The sequence below is a fragment of the Euleptes europaea genome, chromosome 11 (genome assembly GCF_029931775.1).
Source record: "Euleptes europaea isolate rEulEur1 chromosome 11, rEulEur1.hap1, whole genome shotgun sequence".
In the NCBI taxonomy this organism is placed as follows: Eukaryota; Metazoa; Chordata; class Lepidosauria; order Squamata; family Sphaerodactylidae; genus Euleptes; species Euleptes europaea.
This window is the reverse complement of record NC_079322.1, coordinates 77165182-77173461: the sequence shown is the minus strand read 5'-3', so window position 1 is coordinate 77173461 and position 8280 is coordinate 77165182.

Sequence of the window (8280 nt, the reverse complement as noted above, 5' to 3'; positions counted from 1 at the left end):
CAAGTGAAAAGGAAAGAGAGTCATCTAGTTTGCTCTACTGTGCCAGGCTTTGAGCGTCCTTCTTTCCCTGCACATGACACCAAATTTTAAAACATTTTCTTCCACTGCCACTTCGAGCAGCCACCCTAGTCCAAACGCACCCTGTGACAGGATTGTCTTTTGTCAGCTGCTTCCAGTACCGTCTGGCGAACACCACAAACACCTCAAATATCCATCTATAAATAAATCCTCTGAGTTTTCCCACTTCTTCTCATAAGAAATCAAATCAATCTGAATAGGAAATAGCACACTACAGGTAGATGATGAATCACGAGTGATGCAGTCAATCAACATGTCATCTGCAAACAAGGGTGCGCATTATTTTTCTGACTGCTTTATAGCTAAGGGACTGTACCTCTCCCCCCACACACACACACACACACATACACACACACACACACACACATGCAGCAAGGCGTTTTATGGCACCCCACGAAGTCAAGCAGTCACCCCCTGTCCTTGCGGAAACCTTGGATGATGCTATGCACTAGAAACAAACTGACTTCTTAGCAGCAGGGCTTCTCACGAGGAGCACAGACCGGGTTCAGCCTCCACTCCGGGGGGGAGGGTGCAGTTGAGTGTACTCTGTGTACTCATATGGATAAGACATATGAGTCCTATGAGGAAAGGGTGAAGGAGCTGGGTATGTTTAGCCTGGAGAGGAGAAGACTGAGAGGAGATCTGATAACCATCTTCAAGTACTTGAAGGGCTGTCATATGGAGGATGGTGCCGAGTTGTTTTCTGTTGCCCCAGAAGGTCGGACCAGAACCAACGGGTTGAAATTAAATCAAAAGAGTTTTCATCTAGACATTAGGAAGAACTTTCAAACAGTTAGAGTGGTTCCTCAGTGGAACAGGCTTCCTCGGGAGGTGGTGAGCTCTCCTTCCCTGGAGGTATTTAAGAAGAGGTTAGATGGCCATCTGTCAGCAATGCTGATTCTGTGACCTTAGGCAGATGATGAGAGGGAGGGCATCTTGGCCATCTTCTGGGCATGGAGTAGGGGACACCGGGGGTGCATGGGGGAGGTAGTTGTGAATTTCCTGCATTGTGCAGAGGGTTGGACTAGATGACCCTGATGGTGCCTTCCTACTCTATGATTCTATGATATTGAGAGAGAAAAAGAGATCAACAGGGATTTCTTTAGATTCTCTGTATTGCATCACAGAAAAGTCAGCGTTTGATGTGATCAGACATAGACTTTTAGACATTGAAATGCAGGAGCTTAGAAGCCATGCAAGTAGTAGATGTTCTCCTTTGAGTTGGGAGCCTTAGCCAACTGACAGGCACTTAGCCCCTGACAGGCACGGCCTGACAAATAGACAAGATATAGCACTATACTTGTCTAACTGCACCGCAATAGCGCAGAGCATATATGCTCGCCAGGCTAAATGCGCTACCCTCTGCCTTGGTATATGGAAGATTTCATAAAATCCCATTGACGAACAGTTTGCTCTTGTGGGAATGGTGGAATAGAATCACTTGAGCATGTCCTTCCCAAAAAACATATCAGTGGGTTATAGATCAAATCAGGCCTGAACTGCCCCTAGAAGCTAAAATGACTAAACTGAGGCTGTCGTACTTTGGTCACATTATGAGAAGAGAAGAGTCACTGGGAAAAGACAGTCATGCTAGGAAAAGTTGAGGGCAGCAGGAAAAGAGGAAGACCCAACAAGAGGAAGACCCAACTGACTCTATAAAGGAAGCCATTCTATAAAGGAAGCCAATTTGCAAGATCTGAGCAAGGCTGTCAAAGATAGGACATTTTGGAGGACTTTGATTCATGGGGTCGCCATGAGTTGGAAGTGTCTTGACTGCACTTGACACACACAAGCTTGTAGCTGATCCCAATTCATTGACCTGCTGTTCATAAACGGGGAATGGCTTTCTGATGAAATCGGTACATCCGATCTTATGACCACACAAGACCCAAAAATAATTGAATCAGTTGCAAGGTTTTTGCAGATAGCAATCTGATATTGTGAATGGTATGTAGTATTCCTTAATGGCCAATTTGGGTTTGTTTTGTCCAATTTTATTTATTTGTACTCGGATTTATCCTAATGTATGTACCTCCTTTTTATATGCCAATAAAGGCGTGTGTTTGTGTTTGTGTACTCTATGGCCGATCATTGGTTCCATTCAGTCCTATGGGGGGAGATGCAACGGAAAACCATGCAAAGTGACTTTTGGAGCTGAGTTCTCCATTCCATCGACGGTGAGTGTGAGTTTCTTGTTCTTCGAAAATGTGTACGCCACCTCTCCAGAGACCGGCTCGAGACAGCTCTAAAAGGAAAAGATTGACAACAGAGTCATCAAACCAGTGCCAATAATAAAGGAGCCGTAAAAATGAACAAGGACCTAAAACCAGCATAAAAAACCACTCGGCAGGCTAAAAGCATATTCATAAAACAGTCCTTGGGCTAGAAACAAACGGTCGAAACAGCTATAAAGAGAGAACCCTTCAGTTAACAGCGAGAGGAAGAAGAGATGTTTTTGGCTGGTGCCTTAAGGACAGTAAGGATTTTGTAGGGCTGTCAGCCTGCAGCCGGCAATCTCCAGGACAAAGTAGGGGGCAGGGACCAGCACTAGGGCTGCCAACCTCCCCCTCACAAACCCAGTGACCCCTACCCCACGCCCAGAATATGGCCAAGATGCCCTCCCTCTCCTGATATGCCTAAGGTCACAGAATCAGCACTGCTGACAGATGGCCACCTAGCCTCTGCTTCAAAACCTCCAGGGTTGTCAGGAGGTCTCCTGCTATAGGTCTCCTGTCTTTTTGATACTCTGTAAAGCATCATGACTACAGGAGAATTACTCAACTTCAAGACTGACAACGAAGAAATGGAAATTGTTCAAGACTTTCTATTCCTTGGCTCCATCATCAACCAAAAGGAAGACTGCCGCCAAGAAATCAGAAGGAGATTGAGACTGGGAAGGGCAGCCATGAAGAAGCTAGAAAAGATTCTTAAGTGTAAGTATGTGTCACTGGCCACCAAGATTAAGTTAATTCAGGCCATCGTATTCCCTATTCCTACATATGGGCGTGAAAGCTGGACAATGAAGAAAGCTGATAGGAAGAAAGTAGATTCCTTTGAGATGTGGTGTTGGAGGAGAGTGTTATGGATACCCTGGACTGCCAAAAAACAACAACAAATCAGTGGGTTCTAGATCAAATCAAACCTGAACTGACCCTAGAAGCTAAAATGACTAAACTGAGGCTGTCGTACTTTGGTCACATTATGAGAAGACAAAAGTCACTGGAAAAGACAATCATGCTAGGAAAAGTCGAGGGAAAAGAGGAAGACCCAACATGAGATGGATGGACTGTATAAAGGAAGCCACGGCTCTCAGTTTGCAAGACCTGAACAAGGCTGTTAAAGATAGGACATTTTGGAGGACATTGATTCATAGGGTCGCCATGAGTCGGAAGCAACTTGACGGCACTTAACACACACAAAGCATCATGACCCTGGATGACTGATAGAAATGAGGAGAAGGCTGTGAGAGCAACCTCTGTCTAGGGCCTTTCTTCAGTCCCTTTATCTGGCATCGGTAGGCGGTATGGCTTGGGTTGCCAACTCCAGGATGGGAAATTCCGGGAGACAGAGCCTGGGGAAGGTGGGGTTTGGGATGGGAAGGGCCCAATAATTCTATAAAGTCCACCCTCCAAAGCAGCCATTTTCTTCAGTGGAACTGATCTTTGTAGTCTGGAGATCAGTTGTAATCTCCAGGCCCCACCTGGAGGTTGGCAACCCTAGTAATAAATGGGGAAGAGTGTTTCAGGCAGTGATCCTTGGTATGGGAATAGGGTTTTTACAAGCCAACAAGTGTCTCTCTGGGAAATGTTGGAGGATAAGAGAAAAAACTCACATTAAGCTCCAAGGGGAAAGAAGCTACAAATGGATTCCTTAGAGCCCAAACCCGCCGAACTGCTGAGGGTTTGCCCCAGCAGTGTTGAGCTGAGCAAAATGTAAAATATTCCTTGGAGAAATTATCTAATTATCAGTAGAGGGATGTGTCATGAAAGAGAAAAAGCAAGCAACAAACCTCAAAGAAAAGCAAGGCAGAAGAAATAGCCTACTGGGATGCATTAAGGAAAGGCACAGGAAAATGAAAATCCCCCTGAGCTCAGCATCGGTTTGGCCTCAGCCAACAAAGCTGGACCCATTTTGGTTTCCCTGGTTTAAAGGAAGCTGTAGATGAACTAAAAAGATTTCCCAGGGCAGCAACGAAGAAGAAGAGTTGGTTTTTATATGCCAACCTTCTCTACCACTTAAGGGAGACTCAAACCCGCTTACAATCACCTTCCCTTCCCCTCTCCACAACAGACATCCTGTGAGGTAGGTGGGGCTGAGAGAGCTGTGACTAGCCCAAGGTCACCCAGCTGGCTTCATGTGTAGGAGCGGGGAAACAAATCCAGTTCACCAGATTAGCCTCCACCGCTCGTGTGGAGGAGTGGGGAATCAAACCTGGTTCTCCAGATCAGAGTCCAAACCACCGGTCTTAACCACTACACCACCCTGGTTCTCCTGGGAAGGCTGGGAGAGTTTTCGAAAACAGGCCAGTCGGAAGAAAGATTGGGGAGAGAAGGCAGCATGGTATAGCCCGATCTCTGAAATTAAGCAGGGTCAGCCCTAGTTAGTATTTGGACAGGAGACCACCAGGGAACACCAGGGTTGCCACGCAGAGGCAGGCACTGGCAAAACCACCTCTATTAGTCCCTTGCCTTGAAAACCCCATAAGAGCTCAACATAAGTCTGCTGCGACTTGACAACACTTGACACACACAGAGCGGAAGGAAGATTAAGGGCACTGTGCCTGGTTTGTCTTGGGAAAAAGAAACTAACAAATTCAAACACAGTTTTGGAGAGGCTCAGCATTCAAGGAGCTGGACTCCAGGCGAAATTGTCCCCCTGCCAGTTTCCAGCCAGATTCAACCTCAGGAGCGTGGTACAGCCCTCCCAGGGCTATATCATTTCAGAATGGGTAGGGCGACATAATCAACCAATTCCAGTCTTCTGATGCAGAAAATGAGTTCCTTCACAAATTCAGGGCCTTCCTGGGCTCAACAGGGGCATAGGATTCATATCTCACTACAGATGCTAAGAATTATTATTATTCATATGAATATTTATTATATTTCTAGCTTGCCCTCCATGGCCGAAACACAGGTCAGGGGAGCCTCTTTTGGTTTTTATATGCCGACTTTCTCTACCACTTAAGGAAGAATCAAACCGGCTTACAATCACCTTCCCCTCCCCACAACAGACAACTTGTGAGGTAGGTGGGGCTGAGAGAGTTCAGAGAGAACTGTGACTGGCCCAAGGTCACCCAGCTGGCTTTGTGTGTAGGAGTGGGGAATCAAACCCGGTTCTCCAGATTAGAGTCCGCCGCTCCTAGCCACTACACCACGCTGGCTCTCAGGGATCTCCATTCCTATTCTACCTCACAGGGTTGTTGTGAGGATAAAATGGAAGAGAAGGGAATGATGTCAGCTGCCTTGGGTCCCCCATTGGGGAGAAAGGCAGGGTATGAATGAAGGAAACAAATACTGCTTTACATTTATTACTGCTTTACATTTATTTATCACAGATCTCTGTGCCACCTTTCCTTCAAGAGCTTCTCACAGCTACCCAGTGAGGCAAACCGGGAGGGGCTGTGGCTCAGTGGTAGAGCATCTGCTTGGCATGCTGAAGGTCCCAGGTTCAGTCCCCGGCATCTCCAGTCAAGGGGACTAGGCGAGTAGGTGATGTGAAAGACCTCCGCCTGAGACCCTGGAGAGCTGCTCTTTGAGTAGACATTACTGACTTTGACGGACCAAAGGTCTGATTCAGTAAAAGGTCTGATTCATGTGTTCATTTGTTCAAATTAAGCTTAGCAACGGGGACTGGCCCAAGATCACTCCGGGTTGAGAGGGTAGGCTTTTCGACTCTGAGTTGGGACATTCCTGGAGATTTGGGGGCAGATCCTGGGAAGAGTGGGGTTTAGGGAGGCATGGGAAGGGAACAACGGCATACAGTCCCCCTTCCAAAGCAGCCATTTTCTCTAGGGGACCTGATTGTTGTCGCCTGGAGATCTGCCGTAGTTCATCATTGACGCAGCATGCAAAGACACTTTGATTGCATTTGTTCCCTAAAGATCCTATCAAACCAGGTTTGGAAAAGATTGTCAGAAAGCCAGAGGGAAACATGGAAAGTCCTTTTATTATTATTTTTTTGTGCCGTCAAGTCACAGCTGATTTATGGCGACCCCTCGTGGGGTTTTCAAGGCAAATATAAGTTCAGAGGTGGCTTGCCATTGCCTGCCTCTGAGTTGTGGAGCAGCTCTCGATTTTCTGGTGGTTTCCCATCCAAGTCCTAACCAGGGCTGACCCTGCTTAGCTTCTGAGATCTGATGAGATAGGGCTAGCCTGGGCTGTTCAGGTCAGGGCATGGAAAGTCCTAGATGTGCCAAAAAACAACAACAACTACATTAAAAACACAAACCATGCTCCGTTTTAGCACCACTTTCTCAATCCCACACTACAGCACACTTCTGTTCTACCATGCTGAATGTTAATATAAATGCACCCCCACTTGGCAAAAAGGGGAACTGCAGCCGTGGATTGCAGGTAATAAAAAATTGAAACGTTGAAAATTCACACCATGGGGCCATACCCTCATACCCATACCCATAGCTCAGTGGTAGCGTACATACCCTGGGCACAGGCCCCAGGTTTAGTTCTTGCTGATTTTCTCTACCTTTTAAGGAGAATCAAACCAGCTTGCAATCTCCTTCCCTTCCCCTCCCCTCCCCACAAAGGGACCCTGGTCTATAGCCCCTGGTATTCAGGGATAGGGTCCTTCTGCATGTGAAGAAGAAGAGGTTTTTATACGCCAACTTTCTCTACCACATAAGGGAGAATCAAACCGGTTTATAATCCCCTTCCTTCCCCCCATGTACTGCAGTATGCATATAGTGAGCAAAAACAAAAGTGTTGATAATAGAACACAAAACCACAACAGTGATAAGTCTGCTGGCTGGTATCCTGCTTCAATGTCTCTTCTTCGGACTGTAACTGTAGCTATCATTGGAAATGAAGCAATGATCCTTTATGAAATATAGGTAGTATAAGACAATGAAGCCATAAATTCAATAAACGTGCAGTGTAGAAGGCTATGGGCTGAAGCCACTGAGATTTGCAAAAAAACAAAAACCCAGAGTTGTTTAGAATAAACATGGAAATAATTAAAAAGGGCAAGAGTCCAGTAGCACCTTAAAGACTAACAAAAATATTTTCTGGTAGGGTATGAGCTTTCGTGAGCCACAGCTCACTTCTTCAGATACAGCTAGAATGTGAATCTGAAGAAGTGAGCTGTGGCTCACGAAAGCTCATACCCTGCCAGAAAATGTTTTTGTTAGTCTTTAAGGTGCTACTGGACTCTTGCCCTTTTTGACTACTGCAAACAGACTAACACGGCTACCCACTGTGAATTATGGAAATACTTGTAATTGAACTCATGAAGCTGCCTTATACTGAACCAGACCCTTGGTCCATCAAAGTTAGTATTGTCTACTTAGACTGGCAGCGGCTCTCCAAGGTCTCAGGCAGGGGTCTTTCACAGTGGTCTTTCCCATCACCTACTTGCTTAGTCCCTTTAACTGGAGATGCTGGGGATTGAACCTGGGACTTCCTGCATGCCACAGCCCCTCCCCAATTGTAACACGTGGCAGAGCGTTCAGAGATCTCTCTTGACTCAAGGGGGTCAAAGCAATCCCACTTGGAAGGCCCAAGTGATTATCTGGACTCTGAGAGCTTCCCGTCTGCATTTCGGTCACATCAAGGCAGACAAAACGAACCTGACGGTTGGGCAAAGTTCTAATTTTATCTCCTCTTCCCCCCAGTTTCTCTTTTTATCCTGCCACGCTCAAGGGGGCCTTTGTGTGCGCGAACTCCGTAGCCCCATGATTATAGCTTTCCTTGTCCTGGGAAAACAAACTGGTTTTATTTCGGCAGCAAATGAGATGGGAAGAACAACGCTGGCTTTCAAGGGCTGGAATAAACAGGTTCCCGGTGGCAGTGAAAAGGAGGAGAAAACGCAACCCTTCTAATTTCGGAGTGTGTGTTTGTGTGCGTGTGTGTGGGCAAAAAGTAGTCCGGCCAGAGAGGATTTTAATTTGTGCTGCAGATGCATCAGTGGGAGTCAAGGTGGTCTCCAGATGTTAGCCAGTGTGGTGTAGTGGTTAAGAGCGGAGGTTTG